Source organism: Rhincodon typus, chromosome 13 (genome assembly GCF_021869965.1).
Source record: "Rhincodon typus isolate 14 chromosome 13, sRhiTyp1.1, whole genome shotgun sequence".
NCBI classification, from domain to species: Eukaryota; Metazoa; Chordata; class Chondrichthyes; order Orectolobiformes; family Rhincodontidae; genus Rhincodon; species Rhincodon typus.
The window spans coordinates 33,502,908-33,528,969 of record NC_063344.1 but is presented as its reverse complement, the minus strand read 5'-3'; positions in this window follow the sequence as shown (position 1 = coordinate 33,528,969).

Here is a 26,062-nt window from a genome sequence, read left to right as displayed (position 1 = left end):
ATAGATTTTGACTCTGGGATATGTGTAATGCTGTCAAGCTACTCCTCCAGACATCCAATAACAGGAGGAGGAGCAAATGTTAGAATTTGGACTTCAAACACACTTTCAGATTGAGTTCCCATTACAAGGTATCAACTGTGTGTAATTCTTTTGTATGGTTGTGTGTTCCTCTCTCTGACTAAGCTTGAAAGAGAACCATCAGAATCAATGGATGGGACAAACTCAGAGCAGGCTATAGTTTCATTTCCCTATATTTTGTTTTTCAAAAATATACTTTATCCGTAATATCACCGGTAAGTACATACAAATGTTTAAATGTTTAAGTGCTGTACAGACTTTACAGGGGAAAGAAAAACAAACAAGGCTTTGGAAATTTGATATTTCTCAGAGCTTCTCTACAGTTGCAAAATCTGGCCTCGCTCTTGCCTTGATTTACATTTGCAGCCGAAGCCAGTTTGAACTGTTCACAGATGCTCATGAGTATGTGCACTAACAGCGGATCTGAGCTGAAAACTGCAACATCATTCACTTACAGGGAGGCTTTAACCTGCAGGCTTCCATTGCCTGGGGTAATCACCTATCTCAGGCTCACATCCTTCTGATGGACTCAGCAATAGTCTCTATCCAACACACAAACAAGGCAGTAGAAAGAGGGCAGCCTTGCCTGACTCCAGATCTGATTGGGTACCTTTCTAATTCTCACCCATTAATTTGATTTCATTTCCCCATAGACTCCATTCTCTTATTGAGATGCTGATGATGGGAATCAAGCCCTTCTAATGCATTGACTAGTTTTAAATTTGTATTATGCTGACTATGCAGATATTGTAAATTGAGGAACACCAATACAATGTTCTGCGTACAACCTTCAGCCCTTGTCAACATTATTTGGCTTGGTTCTGTTAGTGACTTATGGGGTGGAATACTGCGTACTATTCTAGTCATCCTGCTATAGGAAAGACGTTAAAATTATGAGGGTGTAGAAAAGATCTGCAAGGTTTTTACCAGGACTGGAAAGTTTGAGTTATTTGGGGAGGCCGAATCGGCGGGGTTTTTTTTCCCTGGAGCATCGAGGCTGAGGGGTGACCTTATAGAGGTTTATAAAATCATCCAGATACTGTAAACAGCATTTACCTTGACTACCACATTTATTGTTAGCCTTGTCTTCAAAACATAACTTGGAGTGACAAACTGAGCAATTATCTCACATCAGCTTGTTACCTTTCTGCTGTATAGCCTTTTCTATGAAAAAGCAACAGCTGAAATGTTTCAAAATCCCTTCTTCTCGAAGTCACCTTCCTAATGCAAAAAAACTATCACCATCCCCTTTTTGTCACTGCATCAATATCCTGGAATTCTCTGTCTAACACCACAAAGATGGCTGTGGTTCAAGAAGAAGGCTCCATTATTACTATCTCTGAACAACAATTGTGGACAAATCTGTGGTCCTGTGTCCTACCCTCTTCTGGAACTCTTTTTTTAAGAAAGTACACCACCATTTGGCCAGACATCAAACTGTGGGTATAAGTGCTACTTTATCATTTGATCACATTTCTGCTAATATATTTATTGCTTTGTTTTTGCTAACTCCTACATTTGCATCATGTTGAATTGGGAATTATATTAATAGCCTTTCATTAGAAAATTATCAACCTTATTCTGTTGTTCCAAACACAGATGCAGGCTGAGTTGAGTATTTCTAGCATATCCTGTCTTTATTCTAAATTATTTGCTGCCTTTGAAAAATTAAAATGACTCAGTCCTCATACGGAGCCAATTAACATTAAATTACTATTTCCTTTTGAAAATTTTACGAAGTCTCTCATTTGCCACTTTGATAAACTAACAGTACCAAGCCAATTTGGCATCTGAACTATCAATTTATCAACTAGGACAATCCTTACAAAATCCCACAAGTTTGAGTTATTATTAAGTTCTCTGATTTAGTGCCATGGCTTCAGCGATTGAGATTGGAAAGATTTAATGACAATTTTTGTTTTTATTATCATTGATTCTATTGCTGTCAAGTTGTGTATGTTGATCATGTTGGATCTTACTGAAAGTGAATTAAACTAGCTTCAACATAAGTTAGTAGATACTGCTCAGGGCCTCTCTCTAACCCAGAGGTGTTAAGGTCAACTGTTCCATGGTATTAGATAATATCAACAGACTGAGTATAAATCAAGAAATAAGCTTGTTTTTTTCCTCAGTTGTTCTTTTCGACTCAGGACCATACAATCAGGTGTAAATCTCCTCTTAGCCAGAGGGGGTGCTCTTGGATTTGATTTTACAGTTTTCCAGCCACCAGCACTTCCTTCTGATCTTTCAAAGAGGAGATAACCTCCAGAATGAGAAGGTTAGTATTAACTACTTAATCCATTTCTTTAAAGATGTCTAAAGTTTGTGGGTGCATTTTCACTGTTTTAAATTCGCGATAAATTTACTGGGATAATTCGTGCGCACGAGAGTAAGGAATCCAGGTCCTAAAACTGACAATGTGCTGTTGTGTATTCCAAGAAAAGAATCAACTGCTATAAATATGAACGATTACCCATAAAGATAATTCAACTTATGGGTCTGCAAACTTTCATTGCTGCAAGAGATAGAACAGAGCAAAGTTATCTCCTGAGATAGTAGGAACTGCAGATGCTGGAGAATCTGAGATAACAAGGTGTAGAGCTGGATGAACACAGCAGGCCAAGCAGCATCAGAGGAGCAGGAAGCTGACGTTTCAGGCCTAGACCCTTCTTCAGAAATGGGGGAGGGGAAGGGGGATCTGAAATAAATAGGGAGAGGGGGGAGGCGCAGTTGTAGTATGGCGCACTGACCTCTACATCGCCGAGGCCAGACGCCAACTCTCCGACACCTCCTCCTACCGCCCCCTTGATCATGATCCCACCCCCTACCACCAAACCATCATCTCCCAAACCATCCACAACCTCATCACTTCAGGTGACCTCCCACCCACAGCCTCCAACCTCATGGTTCCCCAACCCCGCACCACCCACTTCTATCTCCTTCCCAAAATCCACAAACCTGACTGCCCTGGTCGACCCATTGTCTCCGCCTCCTCCTGCCCCACTGAACTTATCTCCATCTATCTGGACTCCATTTTCTCCCCCTTGGTCCAGGAACTCCCTACCTACGTCCATGACACCACCCATGCCCTCCACCTCCTCCAGAACTTCCAGTTCCCCGGTCCCCAACACCTCATCTTTACCATGGACGTCCAGTCCCTATACACCTGCATTCCCCATACAGATGGCCTAAAGGCCCTCCACTTCTTCCTGTCCCGCAGGCCCGACCAGTCCCCCTCCACTGACACCCTCATCCGCTTAGCCGAACTCGTCCTCACCCTCAACAATTTCTCTTTCAATTCCTCCCACTTCCTACAGACAAAGGGGGTGGCCATGGGTACCCGCATGGGCCCAAGCTACACCTGCCTCTTTGTAGGTTACGTGGAACAATCCCTCTTCCACGTAAGAAGGATTACCTAAACCCCACCTCTTCCTCCGTTACATTGATGACTGTATCGGCGCCGCCTCGTGCTCCCACGAGGAGCTCGAACAGTTCATACACTTCACCAACACCTTCCACCCCAACCTTAAGTTCACCTGGACCATCTCTAATACCTCTCTCTCCTTCCTGGACCTCTCTGTCTCCATCTCCAGCAACCACCTAGAAACCGATATCCATTTCAAACCCACCGACTCCCACAGCTACCTAGAATACACCTCCTCCCACCCACCTTCCTGCAAAAATGCCATCCCCTATTCCCAATTCCTTCTCCTCCGCCGCATCTGCTCCCAGGATGAGGCATTCCACTCCCGCACATCTCAGATGTCCTCGTTTTTCAAGGACTGCAACATCCCCCCCAATGGTCGAGAACGCCCTCGACCGTGTCTCCTGCATTTCCCGCAACTCATCCCTCACACCCCTCCCCGCAATAACAACAAAAACGAATCCCCCTTGTCCTCACGTACCACCCCACCAACCTCCGGATCCAACGCATCATCCTCCGACACTTCCACCATCTGCAATCCGACCCCACCACCAAAGACATTTTACCCTCCCCACCCTTATCTGCTTTCTGGAGGGACCACTCTCTCCGTGACTCCCTTGTCCGCTCCACACTCCCCTCCAGCCCCACCTCACCCGGCACTTTTCCCTGCAACAGCAGGAAGTGCTACACCTGCCCCTACACCTCCCCCCTCACCCCCATCCCAGGTCCCAAGAAGACTTTCCACATCAAGCAGATGTTCACCTGCACATCTGCTAATGCGGTATACTGCATCCGCTGTTCCCGTTGTAGCCTCCTCTGCATCAGGGAAACCAAGCGGAGACTCGGGGACCGCTTTGAGAACACCTACGCTCGGTTCGCACTAAACAACTGCACCTCCCAGTCGCGAACCATTTCAACTCCCCCTCCCATTCCGCAGACGACATGTCCATCCTGGGCCTCCTGCAGTGCCACAACGATGCTACCCGAAGGTTGCAGGAACAGCAACTCATATTCCTTGGGAACCCTGCAGCCCAATGGTATCAATGTGGACTTCACAAGCTTCAAAATCTCCCCTCCCCCTACCGCATCCCAAATCCAGCCCAGCTCGTCCCTGCCTCCCTAACCTGTTCTTCCTCCCACCTATCCCCTCCTCCCACTTCAAGCCCCACCCCCATCTCCTACCTACCAACCTCATCCCGTCCCCTTGACCTGTCCGTCCTCCCTGGACTGACCTATTCCCTCCCTAACTCCCCACCTACACTCACCTTTACTGGCTCCATCCCCGCCTCCTTGACCTGCCTGTCTCCTCTCCACCTATCTTCTCCACCATCTTCTATCCGCCTCCCCCTCTCTCCCTATTTATTTCAGATCCCCCTTCCCCTCCCCCATTTCTGAAGAAGGGTCCAGGCCCGAAACGTCAGCCTTCCTGCTCCTCTGATGCTGCTTGGCCTGCTGTGTTCATCCAGCTCTACACCGTGTTATCTCTACACCTTTTTATCTCAGATTCTCCAGCATCTGTAGTTCCTACTATCTCAGGAGATAACCTTTGCTCTGTTCTATCTCTTGCAGCAATGTAAGTTTGCAGACCCATAAGTTGAATTATCTTTATGGGTAATTGTTCATATTTATAGCAGTTGATTCTTTTCCTGGAATACACAACAGCACATTGTTAGTTTTAGGACCTGGATTCCTTACTCTCGTGCGCACAAATTATCCCAGTAAATTTATCGAGAATTTAAAACAGTGAAAATGCATCCACAAATTTTGGACATCTTTAAAGAAATACATTGAGTAGTTAATATCATTCTAGAGATATATTCAGATTTACAGTGGTGTGTCACATAACAAAGGCTTAATAAGGTAGAATATGTGTTATTTACCATATTTGGTGCTTGTAAGTATGAAACTAAGATTGAAAAGAGAATTCTGATAAAAAGTTTAATTTCAACCAATTTGACTATTCAATTGAAAGAAACTAACTTGCCAGAAAAGATTCATTTTTAATTCTGAGTTAGAGTTCTGAGGAAGGGTCACACAACCCAAAATGTTAGCTCTGATTTCTCTCCACAGATGCTGCCAGACCTGCTGTGATTTTCCAGCAATTTCTATTTTTGCTTCCTTTTTAGTTGCTGTCTCAATTATGAATTGTGACAGTAACTGCACCAAATGGAAAACTGACCATGTTTGGATCGGCTAAAATTTATAGGTGGGACTTGTATTCTTTAAACATTAGCAAATTATCTCTCGTATACCTGAATTAACTTTTCAAGTTGTTTTAGTCAGAAAGAAAAATCAAAATAGGGTTATTATTTGAGGGGGTGGTTTGGCCAGCAGAGGATTAGAATCTCATTCAATGTAATTGGAAAGTGTACAAGAAATGGAAGTTGTTGCATCTCAGAGGGAACAGCAACTACGGAATGATGACATTTTTAAACTGAGTCTGCTTGCCAAAAAAACAAACATGTCTTTTAGAGAAATAGAAGTAAATGAATGTTGAGAACTCACTGACTCAAGCAGGAAACATTAATGAATTAAGGGCAGCCTTGATGCGTACATGCATGAGAAGAGAGAAAAAATTTAGAAGTATAGTGGGAAAAGGTAATGAGCTATGGGAGGAGAATCATCTACAATATTAACACTGGCATTGGTCAGTTGGGCCAAATGGACAGTTGTGCTGTAGGTTTTATGCAAAAATAAATTTTCACCATTGAATTACAAATCCTTTCTAACTAAATTAAGCAAGACTTGTAGTATTGAATTACCCTGGAGTAACATTACTATATGTTTTACGAAGAGAGCTCACAAACTGTTCAATTTTGAGTCTGGCAGCATCTGTGAAGAAAAGTTAACGCTTCAGGTCCGGTGACCCTTCCTCAGAACTGATGGTTGCTGGGAAAATGTCGGTTTATATGCAGAAAATAGGAAGGAGAATGGAGTAAGGAGTAAATGATAAGATTGAGCCCATAGAGAGAGAAGAGCAGTTGGATAGACAAAGGAGTTGGTAACGATCTGGCTGGGAGAGTGAATGCCTGTTAATGGGGAGCGTTAGAGACTAACAATAGGTAGTGTGTAATGGCAGGCTATGTAATAACAAGGCCTGGTGTGTGGGGTAGGAGACTAGGGCATGGGAGAGTTTAGGCCCTAAAATTATTGAACTCGATATTGAGTCCAGAGGGCTGCAGGGTCCCCAAGCAGAAAATGCGGTGTTGTTCTTCCAGCTTGCATTGAGCTTCACTGGAACACTGAAACAAGCCAAAGACAGAGATGTTGGCCAGGTAACAAGGTGGTACGTTGGAGTGGCAGGCAACGGGTAGCTCCGGAGATAGTAGGAACTGCAGATGCTGGAGAATCTGAGATAACAAGGTGTAGAGCTGGATGAACACAGCAGGCCAAGTAGCATCAGAGGAGCAGGAAGGCTGACGTTTCCGGCCTAGACCCTCCTTCTGAAGAAGGCTCTAGGCCCGAAACGTCAGCCTTTCTGGAATTGGAAAATTAATTGATTTCGCTTCTTATTTCCACTCTACACCTTGTTATAACAGGTAGCTCTGGTCTTTTTTGTAAGCAGAATGTAGATGTTCGGCAAGCTGTCTGCTCTTCGTTTCCCCAATTTAGAGGAGACAGCATTGTGAGCAGCAAATGCAGAAGACTAGATTCTTGGAAGTGCAGGTGAAGTGTTGCTTCACCTGGAAGGTATGTTTGGGCCCTTGGATACTGGGGAGGGAGGAGGTAAATGGGCAGGTGTTGCACCTTTGCCGGTTGCAGGGGAAGGTGCCATAGGGCTGTGGGGAGTTATTGGCAGTGAAGGAAGTGTGGACCAGGGTGTCCTGGAGGGAACAGTCCCCGCGGAAGCGGGACAAGGGAGGGGAGGGGAATATGTGTCTGGTGGTGGCATCTCGCTGGAGGTGGTGGAAATGGCGCCTGATGATCTTCTGGATGTTGATACTGGTGGGATGATAGGTAAGGTCAAAGGGAACCCTATCGCTGTTGCGGGAGGGAAGAGAAAGGGTGAGGGCGGAAGTGCGGGAGATGGGTCAGACCTGGTTGAGGGCCCAGTTGACAACGGTGCTGGGGAATCCTCGGTTGAGGAAGAAGGTGGAGATTTCGGAGGCTCCCTTGTCGAAGTTAACCTCATCTGAACATATGTGACGGAGACGCAGGAACTGGGAGAATGGGATGGAGTCTTTACAGGAAGCAGGATGTGAGTATGTATAGTCCAGGTAGCTGTGGGAGTCAGTGGGTTTGTAATGGATATTAGTGGCCAGTCTAACCCCAGAAATGGAAACAGAAATGTCGAGGAAGGGAAGGGAGGAGTCAGAGATAGTCTAGGTGAAAGTGAGGGCAGAGTGGAAATTAGAAGCGAAATCGATTAATTTTCCAATTCCGGATGAGAGAGGGAAGCAGCACCGATGATATCATCGATATATCAGAGAAAGAGCTGTGGGTGGGGGCCGTAATAGGACTGGAACAAGGAATGCTCCACATACCCCACAAAGAGACAGGTTTAACTAGGGCCCATGCGGGTACCCATGGCAACCCCTCTTACCTGAAGAAAATGAGACGAGTTAAAAGAGAAGTTGTTGAGGGTGAGGATGAGCTCGGCCAAGCGGAGGAGGGTGGTGGTGGGCGGGGACGGTTCAGGTCTTTGCTCCAGGAATAAGTGGAGAGCCCTAAGACCATCTTGGTGAGGAATGGACATGTAAAGGGATTACACGTTCATGGTAAAGAGTAGGCGGCTGGAACCTGCAAACTGGAAGTTTTGAAACCGGTGTAAGGAGTCAGAGGAATCACGGATGTACGTGGACAGGGATTGGACCAGGAGAGAAAAGACTGGGTCAAGGTGGGAAGAGATGAGTTCTGCGGGGTAGGAGCAAGCTGAAACAATGGGTCTGCCCAGACTGTCCTGTTTGTGGATTTTTGGAAGGAGGCAGAAGCGAACTGTGCGGGCTGGGAGATTATCAGCTTAGAAGCAGTGGGCGATGATCATCAGAGGAATTGAGATCCGTTACCATAGTAGATACAGTGGCCTGATGTGTCATGGTAGGGTCATGGTCCAGGGGAAGACAGGAGGAGGTATCTGAGAGCTGGCACTCAGCTTCTGCAATGTAGAGGTCAGTACGCCAGACTACAACAGCACCACCCTTATCGGTAGGCTTAATAACAAAGTCAGGGTTGGATCTAAACGCAAGGAGTGCTGTCAGTTCAGAGGGAGGTCGGTTGGATTTGGTGAGGGGGGACAGAGAAACTGAGGTGACCAATATCACGTTGACAGTTCTCAATTAACAGATCGAGTGCAGGTAAAAGGCCAGAGGGAGGGGTCCAGGTGGAGGGAGAGTGTTGGAACTTGGCAAAGGGGTCTGTGGGACGGGGAGAGGATGAGAAGAGTTCGATGTCATGTTGTGCCTGAAATGCATTAAGGTGGGGACACAAAGGAGTAAAGCTGAGGCCTTTGCTGAGTACAGAACGTTCAGCATCGGACAGCGGAAGGTTAAGAGGGATGGTAAATACCCGACAGGAGGTGGGGTTGGGGTGAAGGGATGGAGTCAGAGGGAAGGAGAGGAGAGGAAGGTTCCAGAGGGCCATCGTTACCTCTGAGTTGTTGCATCTTGTGGACCATGATGCCTGAAAGGAAAAGAAAAAGTTTCTTGTTAGCACGACGAATGAGTCGGAGGATGAAGTGGAACTGCAGAGTGGTGCAGCCCTGAGCCAATGCGTTATGCATAGAACATAGAACATAGAACATTACAGTGCAGTACAGGCCCTTCGGCCCTCGATGTTGCGCCAACCTGTGAAACCAATCTGAAGCCCATCTAACCTAAACTATTCCATTATCATCCATATGTTTATCCAATGGCCATTTAAATGCCCTTAAAGTTGGCGAGTCTACTACTTTTGCAGGCAGGGCATTCCACGCCCTTACTACTCTCTGAGTAAAGAACCTACCTCTGACATCTGTCCTATATCTATCACCCCTCAATTTAAAGCTATGTCCCCTCGTGCTAGCCATCACCATCCGAGGAAAAAGGCTCCCACTGTCCACCCTATCTAATCCTCTGATCATCTTGTATGTCTCTATTAAGTCACCTCTTAACCTTCTTCTCTTTAACGAAAACAGCCTCAAGTCCCTCAGCCTTTCCTCATAAGACCTTCCCTCCATACCAGGCAACATCCTGGTAAATCTCCTCTGCACCCTTTCCAATGCTTCCACATCCTTCCTATAATGCGGTGACCAGAACTGTACGCAATACTCCAAGTGCGGCCGCACCAGAGTTTTGTACAGCTGCAACATGACCTCATGGCTCCGAAACTCAATCCCTCTACCAATAAAACCTAACACACCGTACGCCTTCTTAACAACGCTATCAACCTGGGTGGCAACTTTCAAGGATCTATGCACATGGACACCGAGATCTCTCTGCTCATCCACACTACCAAGAATCTTACCATTAGCCCAGTACTCTGTATTCCTGTTACTCCTTCCAAAGTGAATCACCTCACACTTTTCCACATTAAACTCCATTTGCCACCTCTCAGCCCAGCTTATCTATGTCCCTCTGTAACCTGCAACATCCTTCCGCACTATCCACAACTCCACCGACTTTGGTGTCATCCGCAAATTTACTAACCCATCCTTCTACACCCTCATCCAGGTCATTTATAAAAATGACAAACAGCAGTGGCCCCAAAACAGATCCTTGAGGTACAACACTAGTAACTGAACTCCAGGATGAACATTTCCCATCTACCACCACCCTCTGTCTTCTTACAGCTAGCCAGTGATGCTGTTGTAGAGAAATGTTGAGAGTGTGCATGTGATGCCGCATGGCACTGAGTGTGGATCTCAGGATGCGGCGAGAGCAACTGTCCATGGAACATTGAACATCACAGAGATACCTGTGATCCTGGGAGGATTCAAAACATGAGGGATGAACCTTCAGTTGGAATCCACGTGGGGTGAGTCTGAGTCGGAGGCAGTCACTGAGGAATGTGATATGGCTGTGGAAACGAGTTTTAGCAAATAACTGGTCAAACACCAGGAGTGACAGCGAAATTAATGTCGGTGGGCAATGAAATCCCATTGGAGACAGGAGTAGAACTTCTTCAAGGTGGGCATGCCAGAAGAGATGTGGCAGTGAGTTAAATACTAATCCGCTCTTCATTGTGGAAACAAAGCGTAGACTGGAGACTGCTTCACAGAACATCTACATTCTGCTCGCAAAAAAGATCCTGATCTACTTGCTGCCTGCCATTTTAACGCACTATCCTGTTCCCTGGCCAACATCTCTGTCTCAGGCTTGTTGCAGTGTTCCAGCAAAGCTCAACACAAGCTGAAAGAACAGCACTTTATTTTCTGCTTGGGGACCCTGCAGCCCTCCCGACTCAATACTGAGTTCAATAATTTTAGGGCCTAAACTCTCCCATGTCCCAGCCCCCTACCCCCACACACCAGGCCTTGGTATCACATAGCCTGCCATTACACACCACCTATTGTTAGTCACTAACAGTCCCCATTAACAACTATTCACTCGCTAGGCAGATCATTATCAACTCCTTTGTCTATCCAACTGCTCTTCTCTCTTTGCAGGCTCTATCCTATAGTTTACTCAATACTCCATCCCCCTCCCTACTTTCTGCATATAAACCAACGTTTTCCAAGCTACAGAGATAGTAAGAACTGCCAATGCTGAATGCAGAGATAACACAGTGTGGACCTGGAGGAATACAGCAGGCCAGGCAGCATCAGAGGAGCAGGAAAGTTGATGTTTTGGGTCGGGACCCTTCCAAGCTACCATCAGTTCTGAAGAAGGGTCACCTGACCAGAAACGTTAACTCTGGGTTTTACTTCACAGATGTCGCCAGACCTGCTGAGCCTTTCCAGCAACTTCTGTTTATGTTCCTGATTTACAGCATCCGCAGTTCTTTCCATTCTTGTTCAATTTTGAGGCTCTTCCTATGATTAAGTATCAATGTAAGTGAGTTAGGGTTAGGTAGTTCCATGTAACCTACTAAAGGACAGAAAGCATTGCCATGGTTACACCATTTAACTGAAAAGTTAACAATCATGTACTGGAATAACTTAACTTTTATAGCCAAGTCTTTTAAGAATGAAAAGCCATAACAGCATGAAGCTTCAATAAGTTGGACCAATTATTGTATATTTTTGTTTTGGTGCTATGCTACCTTTGATCTGTACCTGAAGTCATATTCTAACTTTAATAACCATTTCTACTTAAAAGGATTCTTTTGATTTACTATTTCTACTGGCTTAACCTATTTTTTCTAATTGACATGTTCAAAGATGTTTTTACACATGCCTGGAGCAGGTGGGACTTGAACCTGGGCCTCCCAGTTCAGTACAGGGACACTAACACTGCACCACAAGAGGGTCCTTAATCATGTTTATTTTTTCTATCCTTGGAAACATTCTCAGCGACTGCAATGGTCTAACTATGAATAAACAAGAGGATATCATCTAAATATTCATTACTGACAACTTTTCAAATGTGCACAAAGCAGAATTTCTTTGACTTTTCACTTAAATACTGTAATATTTGTTTATTTTACTGATTCAAATATTTTCTAGCAATTTCCTAATCTATGACAGCACTTGCATGTTCAATCATAGTTGTACTCAATGTTGTGGTTGAAATTATTTGTTTTCATTCCTGAAATATTCTAAATATTTTACAATGAATATTTATTGGTTCTGCATTTCTACCATGTTACTTGCCTTCACTTTACACAAGTCTGATAATTAAACTTCTTTGTTAGGATAGTTCAGGGTTTATGGTATGTTTACTCAAAGCCAAGGACCACTTCCCCTCCCAGAAACACCTGAAAATATGTGGTTAGAGATACAGCTCTAGGGTCAGGTTCATCAGCCATACGAGGGCCCACGGAACCTATGAGAGTGACACAGAATTTCCTAGGTGGACAATCACACTCATTAGCATGTGATTGCCAATGATGACTGAAGCATGTCCTGGGATGCCTTAACTGAACGTCCACCGAAATTTAAAATGACAGAAAATGAGAACCTTTAAAGAAATTTCAGTCAATATATCATTTATTGAAACAGTCTATGTCCATGGTTCAACATTAACTTGTGTTCAATTAAAAGGAATTAATATTGTAATGGTGTTCAATAATAACTTCTGTAGAAGAATGCATTTAATTATATTGATTTTGAAATTCCAACATTTTAGTCTATTTACGGATAAATTTCAGTTTTTTCATAGCATTGTACCACAATTTAAACATGACTTTCAATGTTTCTCTATTTCTAATCATGTTTTTGCTTTAGAATCAGATTTGCATACAACCTAAGCTGCACCTTATTTGCAATTGTGTTGCATTTATGACCCCTGTGGAAACCAATAACTTTAAAAGTAGTTTTAAACTGCCATTGAACATCGCAACTGCTTTTTTTTTAACGAAAAGCACACAGTATTGTCGGCTTCATTGATAAGTTCATAGATTGCAAAAGCAGGAGTTGAACCTGTATAAAACACTGGTTAGACCTCAGCTGGATTATTGTATACAGTTCAGGGTGCCACATTTTAGGAAGGATATGAATGCATTGGAGCCTAACCAGGGAAAACATCCTCTCCACATCTGGTCTCTCCAGTCCTATCAAAATTCTATGTTTCAATCAGATCCCCTCTCATCCTTCTAAACTCTAGTGATACAGGCCTAGTCGAACAATCTCTCCTGATAGTATTATTCCGAGTATCAGCCTAGTGAACCTCTGCTACACTCCCTCTATGATAAGAGCGTCCTTTGTCAGGTGGCGAAACCAAAACTGCATATAATACTCCAGGTGTGGACTTAGCAAGGTTCTGCATAACTGCAGTAAGATATTCCTACTACTGAATTCAAATTCTCTTGCAATGAAGCCAATATACAACTTGTCCTTCTAATTCCTGTTGCACCTACTTGTTTATTTTAATTGACTGGTGTACAAGGGAACCGAGATATCTTTGCAATTCCACATGTTCATAAGACCATAAGACTATAAGACATAGGAGCAAAAATTAGGCCATTCGGCCTATAAAATCTGCTGTGCCTTTCAAACATGGCTGATAAGTGTCTCAACGCCATTCTCCCACTTTCTCCCTGTAACATTTGATCCCCTTGACAATGAAGAACTTATCTACCTCTGTCTTAAATATACTCAATAACTTGGCCTCCATAGCCTTCTGTGGCAATGAATTCCATAGATTCACCACTTTCTGGCTGAAGAAGTTTCTCCTCATCTGTTTTAAGAGGTCTTCCCTTTACTTTAAAACTGTGCCCTCAGGTCTTAGTTTCTCCTGCTAATGGAAACATCTTCCCAATAACCACTCTGTCCAAGCTATTCAGTATTCTTTAAGTTTCAACCTTCTAAACTCTATCAGTATAGACCCAGAACCCTCAAATGTTCCTCAAATGTTAAGCCTTTCATTCCTGGAATTATTCTTGTTAACCTCCTCTGGTCCCATTCCAGGGCCAGTACATCCTTCCTGAGGTGTGGGCCCAAAATTGCTCACAATATTCTAAATGTGGTCTGACCAGAGCTTTATAAAGCCTCAGAAGTAACATCCCTGCTTTTATGTTCTAGTCCCATCAAAATAAATGACAACAATGTATTTGCCTTCCTACGTACTGACTCAATCTGCAAGTTAACCTTAAGAGAATCCTGGACTAGAACTCCCAAATCCCTTTGCACTTCAGATTTCCGAATTTTCTCTACATCTAGAAAATAGTCAATGCCTCTATTCTCCCTTCCAAAGTGGACATTGGGCTGCTGCTTGGCTTCTCTCCCCATCGATTCTGGTCAGCTCCTCCCTCATGCCTCTTTAGTTGCCTTTATTCAACTGTAATAGCCTTACATCTGCTTCCAGCCTCTGTCTCTCAAATTGTAGAGTAAATTCTATCATATTATAGTCCCTGCTTCCTAAAGGTTCCTTCACCTTAAGCTCCCTTATCAAGCTGGCCTCATTACATAACACTAAATCCAGTATTGCCTGTTCCCTAGTGGGTCCACCACAAGCTGCTCCAAAAAGCCATCTCGTAGACATTCCACAAATTCCTTTTCTTGTGATTCAATACCAACCTGATTTTCCCAGTCCACCTGCATATCGAAATCCCGCATGATCACTTTAACCTTGCTTATCTTACACATTTTTTCTATCTCCTGGTGTTTTTTTCCCAATATTTCATCATTTAAATAATACATTTCCCTTCTGTTTTTCGCATCAAAGTCTATTACATCACATTTAGTCTCATTAGACTGAATCTGCCATGCATTTACCCACTCACTCAGCTTGTCTAACTCACCTTGAAGCTTTCTTCCAACCCCCTCAATGCTCATTCCTGTCTAGTTTTATCATTGGCAAAGTTGGAAATGTTGCAGTTGGTTCCCTCATCCTAAACATTGATATGTATCTTGAATAGCTGGCGTCCAAACATTGATCATTGTAGAACCCACTAATCACTACTTGCCACTTGGAAAAAGACCCATTTATTCTCAGTCTGTTTCCCGTCTGTCAACTAATTCTTGATCCATGTTAATAGATTATCCTCATTCAACATGCTTTATCAATGTCCACAAACCTCTTGTGAGGGACATCATCAAAAGCCATCTGAAAATCCAAATTTACCACATCCACTGATTCTTTCTCCCTTGCCCATTCTACTAGTTACGTTCACAAAACTCTGGTAGATTTGTTAAGCATGATTTGTCTTTTGTGAATCCATGCTGTCTTTGTCCAATCTCATTGATGCTTTCCAGATGTTATATTATCACATCTTTTATAATGGTCTCCACCATTTTCCCCTACTACAGATGTTAGATGGACTGATCTTTAGTACTCTTCTGTTTTTCTCTCTTTACCCCTCCCTTTTTGAATAGTGGAGTTACATTTGCTATCTTCCAATCTGTAGGAACTGTTCCAGAGTCTAGAATTTTGGAAGATGACATGCATCCAATATTTCAAGGGCCACTTCCTTTCGTATGCTGCGATGTATGTTATTAGGCCCTGTGATTTGACAGTCTTTAATCCTATTAATGTCCCCAGCATCATTTTTTTACTAATACTGATTTCTTTCCATTCTGCCATCTCACAACATTCTCCTGGTCCCCTTACATTTCTGAACATTATTTGTGCCCTTCTTTTGTGAAGACTGAACCAAAGTATGTGTTCAATTCTCCTGCCATTTGTTTGTTCCTATTTTAATTTCCTAGGCTTCTGATTATAAGAGATCTACATTTGTATTTACTGATCTTTTTCCCATCACATTTATAAAGTCTTTATTGTCAGTTTCTATGCTCCCACTGAGTTTATTCTCTTACTCTCTCCATTTTTAACCCCTCTTTGATCAAACATTTTCTTCTTCCTCTTTTGTTAAAAAAAAATGCTCCCAATCCTCATGCCAATTGCTTTTCCAGGCAATGTCCTATGTCTACTCTTTGCATCTAATACTAGCCCTAATTTCTTTTTTAATACATGGTTGAGCCACCTTTCCTCTTCTATTTTTGATCTGACAGGAATGAATAGTTGTTGTAGTTCATGCATATGTTCTTTTAATCTGAACCATTGCATATCCACCATCAACCCCTTTCATAGGGTTCTCCCAGACCATCTTTGCCAATTTGTGCCTCAGACCCTCAATAGTTCCTTCTATTTAGATTCGGCACCGTAGTTTTGGATTTGACTACTTCACTCTCCATCTTAATGAATAAATACATGATATTATAGTCACTTTTCCCCACGGGAACTCACAAAATAAGATTATTAATGAATTCTTTCTCATTGTACCGTACCTGCTCTCGAATAACTTGTTCTCTGGTCGATTCAACAACCTATTGATCTAAAACAAATTATGTGTACACTCTCGGAAATCCTCTTGTACAATACTGTTGCCTGTTTTGTTTATCCAATCCATAAGCAAATTAAAGTTACCCATGATTACAGTAATATGCTAAAGTACAGGAAAAAAATAAACCCCACCTTGACCTCCTTACGTGAGCAAAAACATTGCACTACATTCATAGGCTACATTGTACACTCTGTCTTTGCAGAAACTGGTCCAGGATTCCTCCAAGCTTCCAACAAGTTTGTTTCTCCCCACTTTGTTGAACCATAATATTCAGTGTTCATCAGGAATCTTCAAACTTACTTTGAGCAGTAACGTGCACTCCAGTGATTCCTCCTTCCAGCCTTCCCAGGCCAAATCTTCAAGTGTCCTTAAGTTTCCACAGTCTCTACCTTTTTGAGCATGATTCCACCACATTCCACCTGATGGCTTCCAGAGGACAACATGTTTCCTTGCCCTTCATAGAGGTTACTGTACTGTTTGTGTGTGTGTGTGTGTGTGTGTGTGTGTGTGTGTGTTCTTACTTGCACTCTGTCTGGATATTATAAGATAAGGAGAATTCTCTGTGTACTCTCTTTCTCGTGTAACTAAGAATCAGCAAGGGTCAGCAGACATTGTTTGGAGTTATTTATAGGGTTTCAAATAGTTGCAGTTTGTGGCATGGTATAAATCAGGAGATGAGAATCATGTAGCATGTATAACAGTAATCATGGGTGACTTCAACCCGCATATTGACTGGCTACAACATTTGAGCAATAAAGCTTGAGGGATAAGCATCTGGATTGTCTTAGGGATGGTTTTCTACAGTAGCTTGTTGAAGAGTCAATACAGAACAGGCTATCTTAGATCTACTATTATGTAATGAAAAAAAGAGTAATTAATCTTGGTTATAAAGCAACATTTAGGGATGAGTGACCACAGCGTGGTAGAAGTTTACATTATGTTTGAAAGTATGGTAGTGAGGAAAGCAATTTGAATAAAGGAAATAATGAAAACTTGAGAGACAAGTTAACTGAGCTGGATTTGGAAAATGCATTCAAAGGTATGACCGTACAGGGTAAGTCTTTAAAGAATTATTTCAAGGATTACTATACATCCTTTCGTTGCGCAAAATATCAAAAGGTCAATAGGTCAATTAATCTAGTTGACGAAGATGGATTTGGGTCCATCAAAAACAGTGTCAGTAGAATTTAGAATGGGGAATAGAGAAATGGCAGAGAAGTTAAATATTACTGTGTCTATTTTCACTGAAGAAGATGCAAGAAATTTCCCAGAATTAGAAATCAAAGAGATTAGGGAGAATGAGGAGTTGAAGGAAATTTAGTATGAGTAAAAAATTTGTACTGGAGACATTAATGGAGCTAAAACTTGATAGTCTACATCCTAGAGACTTGAAAAAGGTTAATGGGTAGAGGTTGAAAAATTGTCAATTTATAAATGGGCTAAAGGGTTATGGGGTTAATGTGGGTAACGAATTGACATGGTTAAATGGCAGAACAGGCTTAATGGACTGAATGACCTCCTCTCTTGTTCCTCTGTTTCTATGCCCCACATTCCTAGAATGACTGGGAGATCACAGTCTCCATTTTCTTTTGAATTAAATGCAATGTTGGAAAACCTTGCTTTGATAACTCTTGCAAACCTTACCTATGATGTTGACTTGAAAGTCATTGTTTCCCCCAAATGGATCTACACGCTGCAAATTAAGTCACTTCGTCTGTACCAGAGACATTGTCAACAATGTAAAGCAATAAATTTGCGATTTTAAATGTTTCCATTGTGTAGTACCCACCTGTAATATTTTTATAAATATCTTCCATTTTTAAGAGGGATGATTTCCCCTCTCCATTGGCTCCTATGGTGATATGTGACCAAAAGTTTAGATTTATTATCATTCGAACCCTAATACTCATATAGCCAGAGATCCCTGTCAGTAAGGAATCTATATGAAGTCTTTTGCAATAATTTGATTACAGTTTTTTTGTTGCTTTAGCATTCACCAGTGTACTATTATCTTTTGGTAGCAGCATTAAAGTAGAAAAGGCAAGGTCTAAGACCCAGGATAAAAGAGTGAGATTTAGTGGTGCACCTCCAGAAGCTAGACAATGAAAAAGATCATTCATTTATGACAGCATGCTAAAACAGGAGGGACAATGAAATGTGAGTGTGCAGTTCAGTAATTACACAATAAGGTAGACCAAATATACAAATGGCCAGGATAATGACAGTTGAAATAGTACTTCATATACTTCCTCTTCTGCACATGGGAAGGAAAAATATTATCCCGCAAATCTTCCCTGCCTGAGAAATGTCAGGAAAGATAAGGGGAAAGGAAGATAACAAGGGCAGGTTGGCATTAGGGAAAACTTGCTGCCCTCCTGCTACCACAGAAGTTAGATTCTGAGACCCTCAAATCATTAATTAATGACTTACTTTAGGGCCTCTTCATGACACTACCTTGGAGACTCCGTTTCCTGTGGAGAAGAACATTGACAAATGCCCAAACAATACAACATTGCAGCTTGCCAGGCCACAGTCAGCCCCAATCAGGGGTTGATCAAACACATGAATGGAGGCAGAGACAGTAGGAACTGCAGATGCTGGAGAATCTGAGATAACAAGGTGTAGAGCATTGTGTTCATCTAGCTCTACACCTTGTTATCACATGAATGGAGGCAGGCTGGTGGCCACTGAAATTTAGACCCCAATTTGTTTTCCCTGACCTGCCCACCCAACCCCTGCCCCCAGCTCTCCGTACTAGGTAACTGCAATAACTGCTGTTTCTGGACTTCTGAGTTGATGTGCTGCTAGCAGCCCCATTCTCTGACCTAGACCTGCTGCACACAGTGGCTGTCCTCTGAATCACAGAATCATTACAGTACAGATGGCCATTTGGCCCATCATGTCTGCAAGCCTGTTTAAGCCTTTTCCCTGTAATCCTACATGTAACTTCCATTTAAATGATCATCCAATGCCCTCTTGAATGCCTTAAATGAACCTGCCTTGACCACACTCACAGACAGTATATTCCAGAACCTAACCACTCATTGCATGAAAATGTTCTTTTCTTTCATAGTTGCTTCTTTTTCAAAACACTTTAAATATATCCCTTTTGGTTCTCGACTTTCTTTTATGATTTGGGGAAAGGTTTCTCCCTAAACACTCTGTCCAGATTCGTCATGACTTTGAAAATTTCTATCAGACCTCTCCAGAGCCTCTCCACTCCAAGGGAAACAGTCCCACTTCTTCAATCTATCCTTGTATTTGAAGTGTCTCTCTCATTCCTGGAATTTCTACACTACCTACAATACATTCACATCCTTTCCTGAAGTGTCAAGCTAACTGAAGAAGGGTCTAGGCCCAAAACATCAGCCATCCTGCTCCTCTGATGCTGCTTGGCCTGCTGTGTTCATCCAGCTCTACACCTTGTTATCTCTACTATATACAATATTCTAGCTGAGGTCTAACTAGCATCTCTTCAAGTTGATCAACTTTTCTGCTCTTGTACTCTTTGCTCCTATTAATGAAGCCTAGAATGTTATATTATTTTATTAACTGCACTCTTTACCTGTCCTGGCATCTTTAATGACTTGAACATTATATCAAGGTCTTTCTGTTCCAATGCATCCTTTAGAACAATGTCCTACATCTTATAACACCTCCATGTTCTTTTCACCAAATCACTTCATTCTTAGTCCACATTGTTCTTCAACTACCCACTCCTCCAATTTATTACTATCCTTTCAGCGTTCTATTTTACAATGTTCGTAACTTTAGCATCATTCATAAATCTTGAAATTGTCCTCTACACATTAAGATCTACATCATATATATATATTAGAACAAAGATCCCAGTGCTGACCTTGAAGGAACTTCACTGTAAACATTCCCGGTCCAAAAAGTACACTCTAAGCTCTCATTTCCTATCCTTCAACCTATTTTATCCATTTTGTTACTGTCCCTTTTAATCCATAACCGATAACTTCCCTCATGTCTGCTGTGCGGCATTGTGTCAAATGCCTTTTGGAAGACCATGTACACCACATCAACAACATTACCCTCATCACCCTCCCTGTTACCTTTTAAAAAAACTCCAACAACTTAATTGAATACTGTTTTCCATTAACAATCCATGCTGGTTGTTCTAAATTAACCCATTTTTTTTCTAGGTGTTTATTAATCCTACCCTGAATAATTGTTTCTAGAAGTTTCTGAAAGCAAAATTAAACTGACTGGTCTATAATTGTGGGATTTAGGTTTACAACCTTTATTTGGACAAGAGTTTAACAAAGACTGGGTGGCACGGTGGCTCAGTGATTAGCACTGCTGCCTCACAGCACCAGGGACCCGGGTTCAATTCCATCCTTAGGTGACTGTCTGTGTGGAGTTTGCATGTTGTCCCTGTGTCTGGGTACTCTGGTTTCTTCCCACAGTCCAAAGATGTGCAGGTTAGGTGGATTGGCTATGGGAAATTGCCCACAGTATTCAGGGATGTGTAGATTAAGTGGATGGGTCTGGGTGGAATGCTCTCAGGGTCAGTGTGGACTTGTGGGCCAAAGAGCCTGTTTCCACACTGTAGGGATTCTATGAAATTTACAATTTGGACCATGAGGGTAGGAAACAGCACTTTCCTAAAATCAACATTCTCTATCAATTTTCCTGAGCAATGAAATATTTAAGCCATTACAGTTGTAGCATTTTGTAGAATCTTTCATTTTTATATAAATGATTCAAAAAGTAAGCATCAATATGGTACATTTCAAATCAAAATCCTCCATCAACTGTTTACATTTATATACAGCCTTTAATATCAGGAGATGCAACAGGACACAGTGCAAATACATAAACAAAAATATTTCCCAATGTTTTCTCTATGAAAAATCTATTTTTATTTTCTTACAACAACATGTTAATCTTACTGGTAGTATACAACCACAATTTGAATCTGATTTGTGTGTTTATAGACACCCTTTTTGTCGAGAACAGGAAACATGATTTAAGCACCTAATTATTACATATATGTCAAAACCAATAATTCATTCATTGCCAAGCAGTTTCAGGATAATCCTACACCACTACTTACATGACAGTTCTATAAGTAATTTATAGCACCCTTGCAGAGAGTTAAACAAAGAATTCATTGGTGAGTCATCCATTAACCAGCCTTTTGGTAATTAGATAATGACATCATTGTGAACACAACATACTAGTATTAAGCCTTGGGGCAACTTTACATAATGAATTAACTACCCCTGAGTGTTATAACAAAACATTATAGAATAATGTCATGTCTGCATTGCCACTTAAAATGTGAATCTGTGATTTGCCTAATTCTGAACAATTCTGTGTTTGCATTCTTTCAATAAATGCAACAATAGTAATGTGTTACCATGGATAGTTTTCAAGGTTTTCTGACCCCCACAGCTATTCTTATGAATTAGTGTCCTGGAATTTCTTCTTATGATGCGTTTCACTAAGTTAAGCTGAACTGACAAAGAGGCATACACGCTGGGAATTTTATTACTTTCCATTTTCTCTCCACATGCAGAGACTTCATGGAACTTTCCACAGCTGTTTGGGTTTATCAGAAGTTTGTCTGATTAATAATGTTGACCTCCATGTACAATGCAGAAAGATATGTAAAAATTATTGAAGTGTACCTTTGCTTTCTCATGTCAGGCACTAAAACACAAGACAATCCAAAACATCATTTTACAAAGAATATACAGAACAGAAGCAGGTGAGTCTATGCTGGTGTTTTACCTTAACTAATTCTACAAATATATCCTTCTATTGGATTTAGTAGTCACTATAGTTTTGGATTCCCTGGCAGGTGGAAACATCTAAACCCCTTCATGATTTTTAAAACCTTTAGTTAGTTTACCTCTCAAGATTCTTAAGTTCTACAGAAAAGAGCCTCAGCCCATTTATTCTGTCTTGTTAGTCATAACGTTTAAGTTCAGGTATGGGGTGTCTAAATCATTTTCTCTCCTTCACCCATGTCTCCATACTGTCACCATAGTAGTAAATATGGATGATCAATTGTCAACTTCTATTATCTGATAAATACATCTTCAGCCTTTTTATGGACTGAAAAGTTTTCCTTTAAAGAACAAATAATGACAGAAAATGGCTGTTGTGATCACCTGACCACAGATTGGGCTACTGAATTTGTCTCAATTTGGAACAAACACAACCATCTATACTAAAATTATCATTTTATCTGATACCATTGAAACAGGGGCAGCTGAGTCAGCATTAATAAATTAGCATTTTTGTTTAATTCATACTTATAAGTGCACATTTTGAAAATCAAAGGTTGCTTGCAACTGTTCAGATTAGAAAAGATAAAACTTGGGAATCTACAGAAATGTAGTTAGTTTGTGTAAGGTTTTGAGTCACAGTGACAAAACTAAAAATGAATTTGTGAAAACAAGAACTGGAAGTCTCTCTCCCTACCTGCTTCTCTCAGCATCTGAAAGGACAATATCCAGCAAAAACAAAAGTTGAAGAAACAATTATTCACCTGGATATCAAATATATTTACAAACTTCCTCACTGCCAAGGATACCAGTCCACGATTAAATAACCATGGTCTCAGGTTGAAATTCTAACAACTTATGGACTCCAAGGATGTTTCAACTACAGAGTCTTTCCTGTTCCTATCTGTACTAGACACTCTCTCCTCTTTAAAATTATTACCTGTATTGATGTATTTTTTGGAAGTTGCATCTTTATTAATTTTAGTCAGTTGGTAGGCAATAACATTCCTCTTCCTTTCAGTCAAGAAAACGTTGTAATTGATTCTTATAATTTGATTGAACTGTTCTTTTTTTGTTCATTCACAGAATGAGGGCTAGCATGCTGAGCCAGCATTTATTGCCCCCTAATTGTCCTGAGGGCAGTTAAGAGTCAACCGCTGCTGTGGGTCTGGAGTCACATGTAGGCCAGACCAGGTAAGGATGGCAGTTTTCTTCCCTAATGGGCATTAGTGTGACAGCTGAATGCTAAAAAGAAAATAAAATATTTGTTGGCTGACAGAGAGGGCATTCACAAAAAAGAAGTCTATTTATCCCTCCTCACCTGGTCTGTTGTGAAATGTCTCATGATTTGTATGTCAATACACCTTCAACATACATGCTCATGATGTCATCACTGTGCCACAACATGTGACCTAAGTGTATAAAGGTCTTGTCCTTGATCCTATCCCGAGATTTCTTGAAGCATGCTTTGATCCTGGAAGCATGCTGCTCAATACTGTCCAGTTGTATACTAAAATTAGGATATATGAGTTAGTTGTAAAAATCATCTGTGGGATTCTTCAGTACAATGATAGCCATGCCTAGGTCCCAATGTTATGAGGGATAACATAATGGCAGTGCTTATCAGCTAAAATGCTCTACTGGAGGATTTCCATCATGGCTACTAGAAGTGGCTATCCATTTACAAAAATGTCTCCAAGGTCTTGGTGGTGGAACTTCGGCAAAATAATTGAAGACCAACCAAACGATAGCTTTGAAGATCATAAAATTTGGGGAACCAGCAGCTTCAGTTTAGTACAGACAGGTCTACACAGATAGGAACAAAAACAGAATTTGCTGGAAAAGCTCTGCAGGTCTGGCAGCATCTGTGAAGGTGCTGAGGAAGCTTCACTAGATCCAAAACGTTAACTCTGATTTCTGTCCGCAGATGCTGCCAGACCTGCAGAGCTTTTCCAGCAAATTCTGTTTTTGTTTCTGATTAACAGCATGGCAGTTCTTTTGGTTTTTATAATGTGGATAGGACATTGGTCAACAAGAAGATAGAGATAATCATTTTTTGATCTGAATGCAAGTGCCTTACTTAAAAGTAAAAAATCTGAATTTATAAATACAAGCAGAAGTAAATGCTACAAACCAAATATCTCTCTCACTCTCTATAATAAAACAAAAGACACAAACCATGAGTATTAATGAAAACAGCAATTAAACAATCCTGAAAGCAGAACTTCAAAGCACTCCCAGATGAAAATACAGTTTAAGCACACTTAAGACAACAGTTTTCTATATGAAAGATGCTCCAGTCTGTTTCACAATTTTCTTTTTATCAAATTGGTGTGACAATAAAACAAAAAGGCCCGTATGAATTCAACACTCCTTTTTTCATGATGGACAACACTGACACGCAGAAACTTGCTCCTATAAGACTCCCATTCTTAAAGGACTACAGTTTTAAAGGGAAAAGTGGAAATTGAGTAGCAACAAAAATAATAAAAAGAAACATGAGCAAAAAAAAGAGAAGAAAAACCAGTAAAAGAAATAATCAGACAATGCACTGCACTTTACCTCTTAAAAAATGTTGCTTTCCATTTCTCTTTGCAGAAAAATAAACACTTACTTATGAATTGGGCATTCAGTGACACCTTTATTGAAATGTAACTACTTAAACAAAATATGCTGTTTCATTTTGCAGTTCAAGCAATAAGTGACCTTGAGATGGTGGAGCAGACATGAAGGGCTAAATAGCCAACTCTTGCTCCTAGTTTCTATGCTGCAGATGTCAATCCTGACTGGGACCATGGTAGGAGAAGTATCAGTTTGTTGTGCAAAACCTCTCAAATTCTGGTCCTATGATTTATCTGTTAAGATTTTATGTTTATGCAGCACTGTCCTATTTAATGGCTAAATAACCTAATTATTTTCAAAGCTAATATAAAACAAAAAGCTGAGAAGGAACACTTGCAGCTAATTGAACAGTTTAACAAATATGTTTACATATGTTTTGACCGTGGCTTTCTGCCTTCCCTCCCAATTTTGTAATGATTTTGGGATAGGCACTGTAGGGATATCATTAGGAGCTCCTAAAATTTGCGACGTACAAGGGTTGAACACAAGGCTATTGCAAACTGATAGTATTTATTGCCTAGAAATACATACATAATGGAACAGAGTTGCCTTTTTCTATTAGGTCTCAGTCACATGTGATCTGACAGCATCATTACATAGCACACTGTGCAACTGCTCAGTAGATATTGTCAGAATATTGGCATAGTCAGCCCTTTTCAGGCACAAGTGGGAATGAACACTCAAAAATTCACTCTGTTGCAACTCGACTTCTACAACAGGCCACTCAGGAGAAATTGTGTGTGCCTATATGTGTGCGAGCACCTGATAACTAGCTGCCTCTGCTAAGCTTCCTGCCATATCCATTTTGTAGATGCAGTGTCTGTCTGCTTGGACATCAACAGAGAGATACACGGAGAAAAGTTAAACATGCTGAGCAAGTGATTTCCTAAACCATGTACACATCTCATAACTGAAGTCAGTAATTGTTACGTCAAACTTTTTCCCTTGAGATGATGGGTTCTGTTGCTACAGCAAGGTCTCTACCTCCACATTAGCATTCACACTGGGACAGTCTAGTGGAACTGCCTCTCATATGTCAGTAGGCAGAATTAGTTCAGAATTTGGAGCCAGAATTAGTTCAGACATACAAATCACCAGCACCAGTGAGCAGAAATCTCCTTGTTCTGGAAGAATACTCCAAGAAAGGTGAGCTGGAAAGTAGGGAGAAATGTTCTTAAAACAATTCAATGGATAGAATACTTTTAAGTATTTATTCTACGTGTAGTTGTTCTGATACTTTAACCAACATTTTCAGATTTCATTGCCATTTTGTAACCAGATTAACTGGAATTAATTGGATGGGAGCCCAATGTTTTTACTA